We start from the raw sequence: 21,189 nt of genomic DNA on the forward strand, positions 1-21,189 counted from the left end.
AAATAATAATCAACAGTAATAATAATAATGCCCAACTATGTACTAGCTCCAAGAAACACACATAGCTAAGAAAGAAACCTATACATTGAAATCCAAAGGTTAGAAATCAAGCTTAAAAGCAAATAGAAGGTGCAAATGAGCTGGAATACCAATTCTTGTATTTGATAAACCAAAGATAGAAGAGATAAAGAGAGGCCACTACATATTGATAAAAGGAACAATTCATCAAAAGGACATAATTATAGCAAAGATCATCATTGACAATTTTGAAACTTAAATTCCAACAAGTTAGAAAACTTATAAGAAATGAATAAATTAATAAATATATGACCTATGAAAATTAATGCCAAAAGATATATATAACCTAAAGCCTGGTAACAATCAAAGAGAATGAAACAGTAATTTAAGTTCTCCTCACAAAAATACTCCAAGGAATTGACAGATAGACATGGGAAGACCATTAACAAACTCATTCTATGAAGCCAGTATAAGCCTGACACCAAAATTGAAAAAAGCATAACAACAAAGAAGGAAAACTACAGACCAATCTTCCTGATGAAGATAGACACCAAAGTCCTTAACTAAACATTCACAAAATGAATTCAGATCACATTAAAAAGATCATATATCACAGCCAAGTTGGTTTAATCTCAGGAATGCAATGGTAGTTTAATAGATGCAAATAAATAAATGTAATATGTCATATTAATAGACCTAAAGACATAATTCACATGATCATCTTAACAGATAAAGAAGTGGTTTTGACAAATTTAAGCATGCCCTCATGATACATGTCCTGAATAAATGGAATATATGGGCCATACCTTAACACAATAAAGTCTATCTGAGACAAACCTATAATGCACATAATACTAAATAAGGAAAAATTGAGACCATTTCCTTGAAAATATGAAATGAGACAAGAGTTCCTACTCTCTCAAATCTTATCTAGTATTGTTTTTGAATTTTTATCTCAAGCAATAACACAGGATATATATATATACACACATATATAAGGATAAAAATTGGAAAGGAAGAAGCTAAACTTTTCCTCTTTTCTGATAATATAATTCTATACTAAAAAGTCCATATTGACTATTTTTTAAAGCTTTTGGATTTGATAAATATTTTTAGGTTAGTTGTAGGATATGGAATGTGGTGGTTTGATTAAGGTGTCTCCCATAAAATTAGGTGTTCTGAATGCTAGCTTACCAGCTGATGGAAACTTGGGAATTAATGCCTTCTGGAGGCAGTGTATTGTTGGGGGTAGCTTATGGGTGTTATAGCCAGTGTCCCCTTGCCAGTGTTTGGCACACCTTCTCGTTGATGTTGTCCACCTAATGTTAGCCAGGAGGTGATGTCCAACCTCTTCTCATGCTATTGTTTTCCCCTGCTATCTCTGTAAGCCAAAATAAAACTGTTTTCTTTCCCACAAGCTGGTCTTGGTCAGGTGATTTCTGCCAGTAATTGAACCTGACTACAACAGGAAAGTTGGTATCAAGTGGGGTTTCTGCTCGACACCTGCCTGTGTGGCTTTGGCCTTTTGGAGATGATTTTCAAGAGGAATGTGGAAGGATTTGAAGCTTTGGTCTAAGAAATACCTTGTAGCACTGTAAGCGGTTTGATGGACAATTCTGGTCAGAGTTGCAAGACCTTAATGCAGTAAGAACTACAGACTGTAAGATTTGGCTTGTGAGCATGAGAAAGAACTTGGCCTGTACTAGGCTAGAAGCAGTTTGTGCAAGAAGCTTGTTATGCCCATGTCCTGAGAAATTGTGCAGGGTTGCATTACATAGAAATGGACTGGTGTGAGAATAGGGTTATGGCACAGAAATGGAATCTTCAGGCTATAAATGCTGCCTGTTCAGATGCAATTGTATGAGAGATTACAACCATTGAGATTGGGCAGCTGACTTGCATTGGGGCAACAGGAAGAATGTAGACTCTTTTGAAGGGGCCTGAGTGCTCAAGGAGTGTCCTGTTCTTCAAAGTCTGCTTTATGCCCCCTAGATTAACAAATTGGCACCCCACCTGGTATTATGGAGTATAAGAAATGCAGGAAACAGGGTCATTGAATTTGCAACACAGTCTTGTGGTTTGGAAACGGCCATGGGCAATGTGTAGCAGGTTTACTGGATGGCATGCATGGAGACCAGATGGAGCTGTATAGATGAACCATGGGTTGCAGTGGAGACCCAGTGGATATGACAGGATCATGAGATGGCTACTAACGAGTGATGCTGGCCCCTGATAAAGTTCTCCAAGACCGTGAGTTGCTTAGCTGGAGGGGCGGAATTGTAACTCCAGAGTCTTGTTGCTGGTCAGAATTACCAGACTTGGAGACTTTTCACTGACTAGAGTTGTTGGACTTGGAACTACAGAGTTTGATGCTTGCCCTGGTTAAGTTTTGTATTGGTTGAATATTTCTTTGCTAGTGCCATCTTTTGCAGTATGAGTGTTTATTCTGTGCCATTATGAGTTTTGGGGGGATTTAGGGTATTATGACTCAGTTAAAGGATCTTGGATTATGGGGATGTTTGAACATTACTAGGATTGGAAAAAAATATGGGAGGACTGAATGCATTGTATTTTACATCATATATGGTTATCAGTTTATGGGGGCCAGAGGCACAATGTGATCGTTTGATTTTAGGTGTTCTGGTTCATTTTTTATTCATTTATTTGAGAGCAACAGACATAGAGAGAAAGACACATAGAGGGAAAGAGAGAGAATGGGCGCGCCAGGGCTTCCAGCCACTGCAAACGAACTCCAGACGCGTGCGCCCCCTTGTGCATCTGGCTAACGTGGGACCTGGGGAACCGAGCCTCGAACCGGGGTCCTTAGGCTTCACAGGCAAGCGCTTAACCGCTAAGCCATCTCTCCAGCCCAACTTAGGTGTTCTGAATGCTTAGGTTTCTAACTGATGGAGATTGGGGAATTAATGCCTCCTGGGGGCAGTGTATTATTGGAGGAGGCTTATAGGTATTATATGCAGTGTCCCCTTGCCAGTGTCTGGAACACTTTCTTGCTGATATTATCCACCTGATATTGGCCAGGAGGTGATGTCAAACCTCTGCTCATGTCATCATTATCCCCTGCCATCATGGAGCTTCCCCTTGAGTCTGTAAGCCAAAATAAAACTTTTTTCCCCACAAGCTGCTCTTGGTCAAGTGATTTCTGCCAGCAATGCAAACCTGACTGTAACACAGTATTAAGAAATCAGTAACTTTTTAATATACTAGTTACAAAGTTGCTGAGAAATAAATCAAGAAAAAATATTTCATTCACAATACCTCAACTAAATCTAAGAACAAAGTTAACAAAAGAGAATAAACACTTCTATAAGATAATCTTCAAAGGCTGAGGAAATGGCTTAGCGGTTAAGGTATTTACCTGCAAAGCCTAAGGACACGGTTCAATTCCCCAGGACCCACATAAGCCAGATGCACAAGGGAGCGCATGCATCTGGAGTTCATTTGCAGTACCTAGAGGTTCTGGTGCACCCATTCTCTCTCCCTCTTTCTCTCTCTCAAATAAATAAATATTATATATATATAAGTATATATATATAAAAATTTATATATTATATATTTATTTATTATAATATATTCATATATTATATAATATTTTATATATTATAATATATTTATATATTATATATAATTTATTATATATATTTATATATGTGTATATATGTTATATATATATATATATATGAAAGAAAAACTTCGCAACTAAAAAAACAAATTAATGAAGGTACTAGATACTGAAAAGGCTTTCCATGTTCCTGGATTGGCAGAATTAACATTGTGAAAATGGTTGAACTTCCAAAAGTAATCTAAATATTCATTGCAATCCCCATCTAGAGAAAATAACAATAAAATACAAATCAAAATGCAAAAGACCACAGATAAATAAAATTCTAAACAGTAAAAACACAGCTGCAGATACCACCTTACCTGACCTGAATCTATGCCGTCCCTGAGCCATAGTGATGAAATATGGTGCAGGCATGAAGCAGACATGTAGATCAATGGGACTTAATAGCAGACCCAGAGGTAATGCCATACAACTATGGATACTTACTTTTTACAGTGATGTTGAAAAGGCGTACCAGAAAAGATAGCCTTTTGGATAGCTATTGTAGGTAAAACTGGATATCTACCTATAAAAGAACAAAATTACATCCATATCTCTCACTTTATGCAAAATCAATTCATCTGAAACAAAGACAACATATTTAAAACTGGAACATGGAAGCTGCTGTTGAAAATCATTTTAAGATGTAGGCTTAGGTCAGAAAAATCTAAATAGAACCCGCAATAGTACAGTACCTAGCCCTGAAGATTGACAAATGTGATTACATGAAATTTAAAAGTTTGTGCACAGCACATGAAACTATCAATAGAATGAACAGAAAGCTTATAAAATGAGAGAAAATATTCCCAGCTATCTTTCAGACAAGGTGGTTACTATAAAGAATACACTAAGAACTGAAAAACTTCAACATTGAAAATATAAAACTACTAATTTATAAATGGGCCAGTAAACTGAACAGGCAGTTCTCAAAGAAACAAATACAAATGGTCAATAAATATATTTCAAAGTGGCCAATATCTCTAGTCATCAGAGAAATACAAATTAAAATTATTTTCAGATTAGATTCTATTGCACCCCAGTAAGAATGGCTTCTATAAAGATAATAAATGACAAAAAAAATATTAGCAAAGATATGGAGAAAGAGGAACCTGTATTCATTATTGGCTGGAATATAAAGTAGTGCAGCTACAATGAACATTGGTGCAGAGGCTTCTTAATAAAGTAAAAACAGAAGTATCATATGACCCAGATATACCTCTCCTGGTCATATACCCAAAGGGTTCTGTATCTTGCCATAGAGATAATTGCATTGCCGTTTGGGTCCAGATTACTGTTTTCCACCCTTCGATGCCCTATCTGCCCTCCCCATCCATCCTATTTCAGTGGCTAGAGGCCCCGGTGTGCCCATTGAAAACAGAGAGAGAGAGAGTACCAAAAATAACTCATGATAATTTGACTCCGAACCTGTAACATTGCACCTTTCCACAATCCCAGAAGTTATAATCAGTCAATCAGCCTTTCAGGCTGTTTAGAGTAGATGCAGCTTCTTGCAGGAAACTAGAATTCACAGAGAGAAAGCAGAGCAGCTGCTGGCTACTTGCAGATTTGACCCTCGTATGGATTGAAATGTCAACAAGGCATGGACACAGCTCTGGTCCTTAGTCTTCACATCACTCCCTCTTCTGTGCCTACTAACAAAGGGAGGAAGGAGGGAACACAATGGCTTATTGTCTATAATTATGGAAGTTGTCAATAAAAATAAATTTAAATAAATAAATAACTCCCATGAAAAAGGAATGCGACCCTTATTTTATGTTCTTTTGGCCTTCCTGCCACCAGAGCAGACTTGTTATATTTGTTATATCCTCACTTCCTAAACTAGTTCCATTTCTTTGTTATTGTCACTTGAACAACACTAACATGAATGTGCAATTTCTCAATGGTAAGGTAAAGTCCTTTGGGCATATGCCAAGGAATGATATATCTGGGTTATATGGTAGATCTATTTTTAAGTTTTTGAGAAAAGTCCATGATGATTTCCATAATGGCTGTACCAGTTAAATACAAAAAAGACAAATATTACATGTTCTCAATTATATAAAGTTCCTAGCTTTTCATATCAATATATGTTAAATTTTGGGATCAAGACAGAGGCACCAAGACAAATGGGTTCTGGAGACTATGACTTTATTGTAATAGGTGAAGTGGAAAAGAGCAAGACAATGTTGGGGAAAGAAAGACACAGAGTGAGGTGAACAGAGAGAGGAGCAAAGGGAAGATGAAGGAGAGGGAGCAGAGAGAGGACAGGTGCCTGCACCACGGAAAAAGCAAGAGAGCCCAAGAGAGCAAGAGAGGGCCAGGGAGAGCATTTTATGAGAAAAAGAGGGAAATTGCCCTGTGTAAAAGCAGCCGTGGGTGATGTGCTGAGGTAGTGGCTGGGCAAAGTGGCATTGCCTCTTCTCAGCCAGAGGTATTCACAATTACTATGAAAGGAGGTGGTACCAAAATTCCATACCTGATTTGAGAATGGCTAAGTGGGAAGGAAAAGAGAGCCATCTGGGACTCTTATAGTATGATGTAATATAAATATTATATTAGATATATTCTGTAAGATGTAAAATATAGCATATATAACTTTCATGTGTGTGAGTACAGATGTTTTGAAACTAGAAAGAGGACCATGTTGAGGAAGGGGGAAAGGGTAATAGAATACACTTGAAATGTAAGCAGAAAAGAGGTTTCTAGAGGGTGTAAGGGTGCAGGAGACAGAGCCAAAGTGTGAGAACGATCAAGAAGAACAAATAAGTTTGATAATACCATAATGAAACCTATTACCTCATAACTATATACATTACATACATACATACATACACACATACATAATTAAACCAACGTGTTGCCTTTTCAGTGGGGAGTGAGCATCTTCCTGAAAAATAGAAATGTCTTGTAGGGGGCTGGAGGGATGGTTTAGCAGCTAAGTCACTTGCCTGCAAAGCCAGGCAAGTACCCAGGTTTGATTCCCCAGTACCCACATAAGCCAGATGCACGTGATACTACATGTGTCTGGAATTGTTTGCAGTGGCTAGAGGCCCTGGTGTACCCATTCATCCCCCCTCCACTCCCATCTGCCTGTTTCTCTCTTTCTTTCTCAAATAAATAAATAAAAATAAAATGTCTTGTAGGCAAGTGTAAATGGCACTCATTTTTTTTATGGAAACACTATTCAAAATAGAAGTCAGAATGCATGGTTACTGTGTAGCCATTTGGCAATATTTTCTGTACTCAACCAAAAGGTTATTAGAATTGCAAAAGGGTGAGGTTGCTAGCCAGTTGATTTGTAGGAGAAAACAGTTAACACAAATGGAACCCTTGTGTCACTGACTGGTTTCCTACCCTGCTTGCTTTCCAAAAACAGAAAGCAGTTAGATGTTTCGAGGACTCTGATATTATCTTATTTCCCACAGTTTGTGGCCACAGAGTCATTCTTCCTGATGCCAGATGGGCACTTGGGAGCCTTCTGCAGTTTCAGTTCCCGATATTCAACCTCTCAGATGCAGTCAGGACTTCACAAGAACCTGGTCTCTTAAGTGGTGATATCTATATTTAGAAAAGATATGTAGAAATCTTTGAAAATAACCATTGTGGTGTAATTATCAAGGAAAACTGAAGTATTGAAGGGTAGTTTTGTTGTTAAGTAGGCCAACATCAGGCTGACAGATAACTGGAGGATGAACCCCACCTCCTATTTCCCTGGTAACATTAGAAAGAGAATAGTCAGTTCCTTTCTGACTAAAGAAACAAAGTCCTCAGGTACTAGGTGAAGCCTGTCAATCATACCCCAAGCCAAGAGACCACCCCTCACCCACAGATATGCTAACATGACATTCCCTTTGCTTGAAGTCAGATTCAAGCCAAGTCACATACGATTCCTTTGGTGAATTTTAAAATTAGATCGTTGTTAGAAATTCTTCAGTGCCAGGGATGGGATACCTCCAGTGAGTTGTTGGCCAGGGAGGTCCCTGATGCCCCTAAAACATTATAGGCCATTGCCCAGGCCCTTGGCTTCCCACCAGGAATCGATGGTAAGACCCTATTGCTGAAGACTCCACATACTTGGGCCGAAAAGCCACTGAAAATTCCTGCTGGAACTGAGCTGATAACCTCCTCCATGTAGACCAGCTGACAGAAAGCTGGAAGAAGCCATCCTACATGCAGTTCAATGGGAGAAAGAGATACCACCAGTGAAGATACTCAACAGTGGACACTGCAAGCCTTATAATTGGCCAGCCAGGCCAAATGAGCCAACGGGTTCAATAGTGGCACATCTGTCATGGTGGAAACCAACTGCCCTCCAGTTGGACTAGAGGCCTGCTCCATGGGGGTGAATACATCCCTGATACTGAAAACTTAAAACAGGGTAGTCATGAGCCCTAGGTGTGTAACATCTGCTGATGTCTGGATAAGTGTATATACTATGCTTATCAAACTGCCCAGTAAGCACTTCTCTTAATATTTATACCCTTAAATTAATGCTACTCTCACTTTGGGTAAATAATCTTCTCTTTTCCGATGGCAGTGACCTTGGGATGACTTAGAAGGTATCATAGTACTGGAAAGAAGTGACTAGAGTACTGAGTAACATCTCAATCATACCTTCCAAGGCTCAGGGTCTAATGAGGAAAAGGTGGCAGAAAGAATGTAAGAGCTAACGGAAGGGTAGGACTCCTTACAACATGCTCCTCCAGACACAAAATGGCCTGCAAATCCATGACTTCACCATGCCTAACACTACCTACACATGACCATCATAAGCGGAGGAAAAGATCATGAGATCAAAATAAAAGAGAGACTGATTGAGATGGGGTGGGGATATGATGGAGAATGGAATTTCAAAGGGGAAAATTGGGGGGAGGAAGGGTATTACTATGGGATTTTTTAAATTTAATTTATTAGTTTTCTTTTCAGCAAATACAGGCAGTTTGGTACCATTGTTTAGGCTCCTCTGTGATCTACCCCCTCCCATTGGACCCTCCTTGTTGATGTAAATGGGTCGTGCATTGTGGAGTTAGTCCCCAGTTATTGGTATGATAAATGTCTCTAAAAATCATGACCCAACATGTGACTGACATTCTTTCCGCCCCCTCTTCCACAAAATTTCCCTGAGCCATGTTGGGTTCCTTTTTGGTCTGCTTCAGTGCTGAGGTGTTGGGGGCCTCTGAGGCTCTGGCTCTCTGATTTGGTAGGAGTCGATTTTTCTCTGCGTTGGTCTCCTTCCCCTTATACCTCAAAAGGGGCCCAACTGAAACTAAGGACAACTGGCGAAACAAGCAAGGGTGATGTTTTCCTGTGAACCGGATGCTATGGGATATTTTTTATCATCATGGAAAATGTTAACAAAATTGAGAAAAATAACATACAATAAAATAAAATTAGAACTCTGGATCTTCCTGACCAAAAAAAAAAAAAAAAAAGAAAGAAAGAAAGAGAAAAAAAAAGGGATACATCTATTATGATCTTAATAGTAAGTAGCAATTCCTTTAATCTAAAAATTTTGTGTATTTTTATCTCCTCTTCTTTACAGAAGATAAGCATTCAACAATCTATCTGTCTGGGTTTGCTTTCATTATATTCCAAGGTCTGAAATTCAACAAGATAGCACAACCTTGAAAACTGCTCTATGCCTTCACTTCAGCCTCATGTAGCTTTGACTGAATCAATATCCACATCCTAAATGATATTAGGATCTTATTCTTGATGGGAGAATGTTGTAGGTAGGAAGATATTAGGCTTAGTAATAATTCAAGAATGGACCTCATCTCCTATTTCCCTGGAAACATTAGAAGGTAAAGAGTGGCTCCCTCCTTTCCAAAGGAACAAAGATCTCTGGTCCTAGGTGAAGCCTATCAATCACTCATATAATCAAGAGATGACCCTGCTCCTATAGACATGCTAAGGAGATGGGAGGAACATTAATTCCCTTAAAGATATAATGTGCTATACCCCTAGAAAACTCTTCAGGGCAGTTCCTCACAGACCCTCACTGAACCTATCACTTTTCTGAGTTCTAACTCAAAAAATTTAACTTCTTATTTTTTCCATTTCTTCATCTTATTTCTATGTCAGCAGAAATCTTAAGCATGTTTTCCCTGACACATTGGAGGTTTTCCAGCCTTTCTCAATAAATTTCTTTGTCTTCTGCCCCATCATCTTGTATACATATTTTTATGACTACAAGACACCTCAACACTATGAAACTGCAGCAGTTAAGATTCTATGACCTGAAAGCTTGAGTGACAAAGATGTTTATAGTTATATATGATTCTAGACATTTGAAGAACTATCTATGCATTGCTTAATTATTTAATATTTTTAAATAAAATATTTTTCTCATTCTTTTTTGACAATTTTACATATGTATATGATATATTTTGATATTATTCCCCTCCTTGTTGCCCTCTTCTTTTTTCCCCTCTCCTTTTTAAACAAAATATTTCTATTAGTTATTTTCAAGAAGAGATAGAGAGAAATGGAAGCACCAGGGCCTCCTGCTACTGCAGCTGATCTGGGTGCATGTACCACTTGTGAATTTGGCTTTATGTGGGTACTTGGGAATTGAACCCAAGCCATCAGGCCTTAAAGGCAAGTTGCCCTTGACTGCAAAGCCATCTCCCCAGCCCCTCATTGCCCTCTATTATCTCCATCTTAATCCCACTAAAACCCTTCTTCCTAACTAATCCCCTTTCTACTTTCATATCTTTTGTTGTAACCCACTGAGTTAAATTAGGGTTTCTTACATAAGAATGGGTAGAAATTTATTTGGGGGAAGTAAAGAGCATGATTTCCCATTCCTAGCAATTATTAACTGCCAGTAGCTACTTTAGAGAGAGAGGTGGTCTTATGAGCACTCTCACACACACCCCCGCCCTGCCACCAATTCCATGATGAAACATTGATGTGCCTAGACTTGTGCAGGAAACCATACCTGTTGTGAGTTCATGGGTATAATGGTGATGTCATATTCAGAGAGCAGCATTCCTCCCCATCCTCCAGCTCTTACATTCTTTCTGTCTTTGCTTGGTTTAGATGTCCCATTTATGGCTGAGCACACAATAGTCACTTATTCTCAGAAATTTTGCCAACTAATGCATATTTTCATTAACCTCTGCCAAATAAGCTTCTGTGATAGAGTCTGAGAGCACTACTAATGTATGGATGCAAGCATAAATCTTGGAAAGCAGTTTGACAACCTGCTCATTTAGCACAGCAGAAGTAGGTTCCTACCAGGGTCTATGTCCCTATCCACAAGCTTTTGAGCATGTTTAAAGTACTGGGCATGAATTCTCTTCTGTGGATCAGGGCTCAAAACAAAACAGAAAGCAGTTATATCACTACTGTTATGTTACTACTGCAGCAGAAAGTCAGTATAGAGAATACAGACTCCACCACTGGGCAGGATTACTGATGACTTTTCTCTCCTAGAAGTTTGCATAGCATCTTCTAGCATTATTAAAGCTAACAAACAGGGAAGAAGCTTCCAGCACAATTCCAGCTTGTTTTCTTTATTTTATTTTATTTTTTGAGGTAGGGTTTCACTCTAGCCCAGGCTAACCTGGAATTCACTATGTAGTCTCAAACTGGCCTCAGACTCTCAGTATCCTTTTACCTCTATCTCCCAAGTGCTGGGATTGAAGGTATGCACCACCTCCCCTTGATTTCTTTATGCCTTTCAACTGCGGCATGTATGTCATCAGCAATAGGGATTTACCATATAGTTTTGGAGGGCAAGCAAGAGCACTTACTCACAGTGGCCTATTTGCTTTAGGGGCCTCTATAGCCTCCTGGGGTGGCTTGAGAATAAAATGTCCCCCATAGTTTTATATGTTAATGATAAAGCCTGATACTTAATCCTCAGCTAGTAGAGTCTTTGGGAAGTAGCGCTTCTTCACAGTAGAGGAAGTTAGCAAACTCACTCTTCCCTACTGCTACAGAGATGTGGCGCCCAGCTGTCTGTTCCTGTCATGCTTCCCCTGCCATGGTGAAATATCCCATTGAAATTGCAAGCCAAAAATAAACTCCTGCCTTTTTTTTTTTAACCTACTTCAGGTTAGGTGTTTTGTTCCAGGAACAAGGAGGTAACATTTCCATGAGTAAAAATTCACTGGGAGGTATCTCATCCCTGGCATTGGGATTTTCACTTCATTACCTATGGTTTCTGGAAGTTATTAGTACCTTCTTTCAAAATGTTAATTTATATTTTTCCAAATATTTTATTTATTTGCTATAGAGAAAAAAGAGGCAGATATAGAGAGAGAATGGGTAAGGCTTCTAGCCACTAGAAACAAACTCCAGACACATGCACCACCTTCTGCATCTGGCTTACCCCAGTACTGGGGAATTTAACCTGGGTTGTTAGGTATTGCTTCCAGACAAGTGCTTTAACTACCAAGCCATCTCCCCAGCCCTAATTTATATTTTTAATTAGCTTACAAAGTACTAGTTTTCCATATAGCTTTTCTATATGTCCATATGTTTGATTAAGCCACCTTTTCCCCACCCCATCCCAGATGAAACAGTTTGCTTCTCTATCTCCCCTCTACTTTCAAATCACACACTATCTCCTAACCACATCAAACCTCTTTTTCTTCTTATCCCCACATGGACCCTTTCTAGTTTCTGAACTTCTACAGACACTCACTCCAATTTAAACACACAAATCTAAAAATTTGAAGCTATGTGAGGAAGAACACCTAGCATTCATTTTACTGCAACTTTAATATTATTTTTAAACCTAAAGAAAGCTCCATTGTGCGCATGTACCACGTCTTCATAATATATTCATCAATTGATGAGCATCTAAGATGATTCCATTTCTAGATATAATAGATTAAACAGCAATATACATGGCTGAACATTTATCTCAGTTGTAGAATGTGGAGTTGTTAGGGTTTATGCCCAGAAGTGGTATATAATTTAAAAATAGTTCAAAAAGGGATGGTCCCTGACATGGTTTGTATTTGATTTAAAGCAAAGGAGATATTATCTGAAATATACATGCAAAAGTCTCAGAGCTCTCTTCCCATACTCGCTCCCACCCCCTTCCATCTGGCTACTAGGTCTGGGATTCTGGGACCAATCTCTGTCATGGTAATTGAGGATACCCCCCATTCCATAGTTGTCTACTGGGTCAGTTGTTTGCTTAGTTCTACAATAGTTTTGTAGTTTTATTAGATCCCATTGGTTGAGTGTTTGTCTTATTTTTTAGGCTACTGGAGTTTTATTCAGAAAGTTTCCCTATGCATATATTTTGGAGTGTTCTCCTTACTTTTTCCTCTAGTCATTTCACAGTTTCATGTCTTATATTCAGGTCTTTGATCCATTTGGGGTTGATTGTTTTGTAGGGTGATCGAAAAGGGTTTATATTCATTAACTGTTCAATTACCCAGCATCATCTGTTGAAAATGCTGTCTTTCATCTAGTGTGTTTTTGGTCTCTTTATCAAAAATTGGGTAACTATAGTTACTTGAACTTATACCTGGACCTTCTTTTCTATTCTATTCCATGGATCAATGTGCCTTTTTTGTGCCATTACCAAGGTTTTCTTAGTACTATAGCTTTGTAGTATAACTTGAAATCAGGTTTGGTGATACCATCCACAGTGTTCTTGTTGCTGAGGACATTTTTGCCTGACACCTTTTGTGCTTCCTTATGAATTTCAAGATTATTTTTCTATTTATGTGAAGAATGGTGCTAAAATTTTGTTTGGAATTGTTCTAAATCTATATATTACTTTTGGTAGCATTGGCATTTTATGATATTAATTCTTCTAATCTGTAAGTTTGAGAAATCTTTCTATTTTCTTATATCTTTATCAACAGGCAAGAGACATTTACCAATCCTTTGCCATAAACCCAAGAATATTCCAGCTGTGTCAACAGCAACGTGTAATTTGGAGGGCTGGATACAGTCCTGTCTGTAATGACTGATCTTATCTCCCTATACACTTGGCACTAAAGAAAGCATGCTTGATCTTACTCATTCAACGCCACATGGCCCCCTTTTTACATAGAGTATAGGGCCAAATGAGGGATGGATATCCTCCAATATCTTACTAGCCCCACAGAAGGTTGCAACTGTTTCATAGTAAATGGTTGGAGATAGGGCTGGATCTTGTCCACAATGGTTTCTAGGATTGCTTTGGTCCTACCTAAACAGACAACTCCTAAGAACTTGACAGTTATCTAGGCCTCTGCAGTTTAGACACATTTTCCACCCATCCTTTTGACTTTAGGGCATCTCTCAAGGTAGTCATAGCACCTTCTAAATCTTCAAGAGAATCAAGGGTTAACACAATATCATAAAAATATTGAAACAATGCAATTTGTCTGGCATTTTCCATTTGGCTAGTTCTTGGGATAAACCCATGGCAAATTGTCAGGCTCTACAACTTCATAGGCTCTCAGGATATGTAGATTCTCCTCCTGCAAGAGGGTCTGTGTAATCTGGTGATATCCCTCAGGAGCTTGGTGTTGCTTAGATATACTACTCAGCAGGGAACAGGTAATATTGCAGGATACAAGAGGGGTCCCCTGGCACCATTAACTTCATTATTCTTACCTTTACCTAGAACTCACTGGCTCTCATTTTGAAGTGGCAAGACCATCCAGGATGCCTGCTCCAGGATATATATTAGTCTACCAGGAAGATATATACTGCATCTGGCTAGTGTCTGCTCTCCTATGTCCAGTGTGACTATAGCTGCCTTTTCTTTAGTGGCCTAGCAATGTACCTAGCCAGTCCAAGGAACCAGTCAGGATTCCCAGTGTAACAATTTGAATTTGATTCCTGTGTCTACCAGGACTAACACCTGCCACTTATTGGGCATATTTTGGGAAAACAACATATTATTATTTCACTATGAGTCCTTCAGTCACCCATTGTTCTCTTTAATTAAGTATGTCCCCCAATCCAGTCCAAGAAAGTGAGGCCAGAGTAACCTGTAGTCATGCAATCCTGTAAATGGATCCACCTGGCCCATCCGGCAGTCTGGCTGCACTATTCATCTCCCCATTTGTGACTTTTGGTATTTCTGCTTCACAGACAGCTGTTTTTATAAACCCAACATTTTGCTAATGGCCTATATTTTCTTTGTTTATGCCATCCAATATAAGGTCTATTGACATTTGAGTATTCCCTTCTGAGGCACCCTCTCAGTGTCTCACTTATTTCCTGCAACTGGCTTCACTGTGCTCCCTTTTAAGTGATCTAGAGCCTCATTCATCACTTTATGAATAAAATGCACCAAGAGGGTGTCGGGATGGTCTCCAAAGTCCCAAAAGTGGTTTCTGGGGCTCAGGCCACCATTAAATGCCTTATAGATGTGGCACATGGCTTAGTATTTGGCCCTGGGGACTTTAAGTTAAACATAGCTTTCTGCATTCCAATTACTCATACTAACAGTTTCAAGAGTTCACTAAGCAACACAACATGAAGTACTCTCCTATTACCTTCCCTCCCTGTTCATTCCCCCACCCCTCTGTCCTTTCTTAAAACCTGTAACCACTGTCTTAGAGAGGGAGTGTGGATATGGACACCAGTTCTTCCATTTCTATGGCAGTCAGAGACAAGTTATTTACCCCTTTGTCCCGCTGGCAGACTAGCCAGGCTGGAACCAGCTCTCCCAATTGCTATTTACAATGCCTTTTAACATTATAATCCCTTCCTACCACCCTCTTTTGCAAACTCACTCAACTCCACTGAACCCCTTCTTCTTTCCAAGTATTCCCTCTTCTATCCTGGTGCTTTGTTCATTTGTTTGTTTGCCTCCTCCATGATTCATGACAACATGGTGATGAGTCCAATCTTATGTGGGTCGCATGCAGGTAACAACAGCTGCTATGAGGTCATGACTGTAATGGACACTTTGTGTCTGGAAGACAGTATTCCAAAGTACTCCTCCCCATCCTTTGGCTTTTACATTCTTTCCATTATGTCTTCTGTAATGGTCCTAAGTTTTGGAGGTTAGAGATATCTCATTTAGTGCTGAGTACTCAACTATCACTTCTTCTCAGGACGTTGATGAGTGTTGAGTCTCCCTAGTGGTCACCACCTTCTGTAAAGAGAAGCTTCTCTAACCAAAAGTAACAATAACACCAAGATGTGAGTATAAACATAAATATTTTGAGGGCAATTTGATGGGCACAATATGCCCATTTAACTAAACAACAGTAACAGCTTCTCCCCGAGGGTTTATGATAATCTAAGCCATAGGCCTTTTCTTAGTTCAGGGATGAAATAAATCATAACCTTGAAAATCAGGTCCCTTCTCCAGTCAACTCTTTCCAAGAGTTTGCATTTCTATGATAGTATTTCCTTAGGCATCTTCTCCATTGTTTGAATGTAAAGCAGTTGGGCAATCTTCCCTAAGATTGCTAGTGTGTTGACAATAGCAGATTCAGTAATCTAAAACCAGTTTCAGTGCCTGTAATTTTAACTTGTTTGAAGTTTTCCAACTTAAAATCTTAAATCACAGTCTAGCATCTCTAGCCAAGCACACCAGTCCATTACAAATTTAACCTTGATCAAACTCTCTGGGCCTGGGCAGCAGGACACAGCCATCCCTTATGCCACTAGCCAAGTTCCAGCAAAGTACTCTATAGTCTCTCTTTCCCTTTAGAAAGTTCATAAGCCAAGCCTCAAAGTTCAATACTGCCTGCACTTAGCATTCTCAAACTCTGATCAAAATAGTCCATAAAACTCTGTTTACCACTCCAGAAGGCATCTTCAGTTGCAAGCACCATGTCCATGCCCATTCCTCCAAAACAAAGGTTCCAAAAGATCAACATCCACATGGTCAGGTTCTACTCACCCCACTCCTGGTACCAACTTCTGTAGCAGACAGCTTCAGGTTCACTGAGATGAACTTCCAGACCAGGCAGTTATGGAGGAAGGGATATTTATTGAAGATTAAAGATCTAGAGGAAGTTCCATAATGGCAGAAGACATTGGCCTGCTTTCATAGGTCCAAGCAGAGAGAGAAGCACATGCCTAAAAGCCAAAAGCCACACAGCACAGCACACTTCAGGAACTCCAGCTGGCCACACTTTGCATATCTTGAGATTGAAATCTGAAACCCACCACCATACCTTAAGATCTACCCAGTGATACCACCTTCAGTCAAGTGGCTGGAGACACAAACTACAAACCAATAAAACACTGAGTATATTGGGGCCATCTATTCAAACTACCACAGCTGATTAACCACTTGTTGGAATATATCTGACCCGTGGCACTGAAATTTTCTTGTAACAATATATGGTTTCTGGCCACAGCATTATCCACCTCCATGGGATACTTTTGCCTAAATTCTTGTGTGTGTGTGTGTGTGTGTGTATCTATATCTATATCTATCTATATCTATCTCTATCTCTATCTCTATCTCTATCTCTATCTCTATCTCTATCTCTATCTCTATCTATCTATCTATATATATATATATATATATATATATCCTATACAATTCACTAAATGTAAGCCCTAACTTCCATATCCAGGGAGGGCAGCTCAGGAGGCACAGGGAATTTAAATCATTTTCTGGGAGCCATGGGTAAATTTCACATGGTTTATTCAGGGCAAGGTCCTCTACAACATACTTTATTCTGAGAAAAGCCTACAACACAAGAGCTAAGTGGGTATTTATACCAGTCATGATAAAGGTGGCAAGATGTTAATGGCCTTATATAATTTGTTGATAGTATGCACTCTGCTGATTCATTTCAGACCATTTGTCCTGCTGAGGCCATCTTGGCTAATGCCCTTGTTTACACTTCTATAAACAAACACATCTGCCACAGTTTGTACCTTTATGTCTCTCCTGTGTTTCAATATTTATTCTTTTAAATAATCTGGGCAACAAAAATAATATTTATAATTTCTTTAGGTTAATCAAAATAACTGAGTAATATACATTAAAGGCTAGTCTTTTTAATTAGATTGGTTGGTACAGATTTCTTTTTCAGGTATAATATAGAAGTACCAAATGTAATATATTTGTTTTATATATGGTAAAATCTTCCTTCAATTATGTTTTTACAATAAAAAGTATTGTGGATGATGTAATATGTCTTTCCTAAGCTTTCTTTCTTTCTCTTCTTTTCTTTCTTTCTTTCTTTCTTTTTTTTTTTTTTCAAGTAAAGGTCTTGTTCTAGCCTAGGCTGATCTGGCCTTTACTATGCTGGCTTCAAACTCACAGTCCTCCTGCCTCTGCCTCCCAACTGCTGGGATTAAAGGTATGTGTCACCATGCCTGACTAAATCTTTTTTTATATTTTCTTGTTTTTCTGGCTTTGGTTTTTCAAGGCAGGGTCTTGTGCTGGTCCAAGCTGACCTGGAATCACTATGTAGTCTCAGGTTGGACTTGAACTCAGTAATCCTCCTACCTCTGCTTCCTAAGTACTGGGATTAAAGGCATGCATGATCATATCTGACTCCTAAATTTTCATTAAAATTGTTTCTAATTACAGATTTTTAGGTTTTCATTTTAAAAAGAAACATAAATGATGTAATATATTTTCTTATGAAATTGTTATATTATAGGTTATCAATTTTCTAATTAAGATATATTTGAGAGTTAAACCAAAGAATATGGCATGATTATATTATTAAAGTTTATTTAATTTCTAAGATAAATATTTCAGGTTTTATTAAATATGGTTTCAGGCTTACTCATATTTATAAAAATTTCTTACAAACAGGAATTTGTGTTTTATCTTTTACTAAATAAGATACCACTTATGATGAAATTATATCCAAATGCTAAGTTTGCATGTTTTCTTACCATACCTAAGTCAAGTCTTCTTTTTTTTTTTTAATTATTTATTTATTTATTTGAGAGCAACAGACACAGAGAGAAAGACAGGTAGAGGGAGAGAGAGAGAATGGGCACGCCAGGGCTTCCAGCCTCTGCAAACGAACTCCAGACGCGTGCGCCCCCTTGTGCATCTGGCTAACCTGGGACCTAGGGAACCGAGCCTCGAACCGGGGTCCTTAGGCTTCAGAGGCAAGCGCTTAACCGCTAAGCCATCTCTCCAGCCCAAGTCTTCTTATTCACAAAAATAAACTTCAATTAACTTTTCCTCTCCAAAAGAAGAGTGCTTTCTTCTCTTTTCCAGATGACAACACTTCTTGTTTCCTCACCTATTCCTTATGTTAGTTACTATTTTCAACATAAGTTATAATATTCCTAAATAATATTTCATATGTAAACAGCATTTCAGATACAAAAAAATGGATATATGACCAGGTTCATAATGTCTAATAGATTAAAGTGATCCACAATTTTCTTACCTAATGGCTTCCTTATTTGTCTCTCTTCTGAAGAGCTGCCTTCCTGCCTATGCGGCCTTTTGTGACAAATCCTAGGAGTAAGACTCTAGCAATATGCAACCATGACAGTTGGCTGAGTGTAAAGTATGACATATGCTTGGCCCAAAGGGAAGCAAAAGCTGAGGCTCCTAGTAGCTCCAACTGTGCTATTTGAACTTTAGTAACTAACCCAAAAATTTTAGAGAGTTAAATATTACAGGTCCAAAGCCAAAATTATTTTGGACTATATTAGCTTTCTAAAATAGCTTATTTATGTCTTTACATTATTGCTTCACATTTTTTTCTGAGACAACTATTGTTCTGGAGTATATTTCTTCTGGATATACTCCTTATTTTTATTTGTTTGGTTTTGGTTTTTCGAGGTAGGGTCTCACTCTGGCCCAGGCTGACCTGGAATTCAGTATGTAGTCTCAGAGTGGCCTCAAACTCAAGGTGGTCCTCCTACCTCTGCCTCCCAAGTGCTGGGATTAAAGGCATGTGCCACCACGCCTGGCTAATATATTCTTTTTAAGCTACAACTATACATGACATCTCTTGTTCACTTCCACTCAGGTAAAAGACACTGTTGTATGCCAGTGCTCATGCACATTTACTGAGTTCTTTTTTTATTCTGCTCTCCAATGTCATAAGTTGCAGTCATGGACACATTTCCTACAATATTAATCAGTCTTTAATTTACCTATTTAATTTACACAATTTATTTCAGCAGATACAATTCCAAATGGTTTCATACATACCTGTTGTTATTTCCTCAATAACCATTTTTTATTCTTATATTCATAAGGCCCTCTCTATCCCTCTGCTAGCTTGATTCATCCAAACCACACCCAACATGCCAAGTAGACTTCCTCATCCTCCCGATGCTGCAGCACAGATATGGGCTCCTGACACAGACAGCTTGAAATAGGGAAGTCTCTATCTCAGCACAGCTTCCCATTTCAGCATGAAGCAAGTAAAGATATGATCATACCATCCATTCATCACCACAAGTCTTCCCCTTCCCCTCTGCCCTATCAAAAAAAATAGTCTCTTTGTTCTTTTTTTTTTTTTTTTTTTTTTTTTTTTTTTGAGGTATGGTCTTGCTCTAGCCAGGATAACCTGTAATCCACTATGTATTCACTATGGCCTCAAACTCACAGTGATCCCCCTACTTCTGCCTCCCAAGTGCTGGGATTAAAGGTGTGTGCCACCACACCTAGCTTCTGTAATTTATTTTTCTCATGTAAACAAAAAGGGTGTAATGTAAAAGTCCCAGAGCTTTCTGCTCATGACCTTCTCTCTGCTCTCCTGCCTTATGTACTTTGAGAAGGTCAGGGAGTCTGGAACTACTTCCTGCCATGCTGAGATTTTAAAGTGAGTTATCATGCCCCCCGCACGCACACACACTTTCTCTGTAGGCCCAGGCTAGGCCTGGGGTCTTGGAAACCTTATGTGGTAATTTTTATGTAAAATGTCCCCCAGTCTCATATACCTGTGATTAAGCTCCATACTTCATCCCCAACTGGTGGATATCTGGGAGGTGAAGCCTTATTGGAGGAGGTGTGTTACTTAGGATGGACCTTGAGGTTTATTGGCCCATCTTTCAAGTGTTAATGAGTCTTGCTGCTTTTTCCCAGATGTTGTAGCAAGATATGGTACCCAGCTCCTGTTCTTCCGTGATAAACTTCCACTCAAGGCTGTAAGCCAAAATAAACCCTTTCTTCCCATCAGCTATTTCTGGTTGGCTGTTTTGTCCCAGCAATGAGAATGTAACTACTATGGAAAATTGGTACTTGGAGTGGGACAAGTTTGAAAGGCATAAATGTAGTGAGAAGTGAGGACTGTGGAGGTTTGCCTTATGAGGTGTCAGAGGTGCAAGAAGGGACTTTCTTGGAACTGTGCTATAAGCCATTTGTATGAGATGTTGGCTGCTCTGCTCATGTCCTAAGAACCTAAGTAAAGTTGAGTTTTAAAATAATGGACTGGTGTTTGGGGGCAGAGAGAACATAAGCATGTTGAGATTCCAAACACTGAAATTGAAATTACTTCAGATGCAGCTGTTTGAGAGATAATTTCCATTGAGGCTTGGCAAGTTGCTTTGAATTGGGACAGTAGGAGGAGTTCTGACTCTTTTGAAACAAGGAGGGGCCCTGAAAGAAGAATACCAAAGGAGTTTTCTGCTTCTAAAAGCTGGCTTTATTTCCTCCTGGATGAACAAATTTGGTAACC

The sequence above is a fragment of the Jaculus jaculus genome, chromosome 16 (assembly GCF_020740685.1).
Source record: "Jaculus jaculus isolate mJacJac1 chromosome 16, mJacJac1.mat.Y.cur, whole genome shotgun sequence".
Taxonomy (NCBI): Eukaryota; Metazoa; Chordata; class Mammalia; order Rodentia; family Dipodidae; genus Jaculus; species Jaculus jaculus.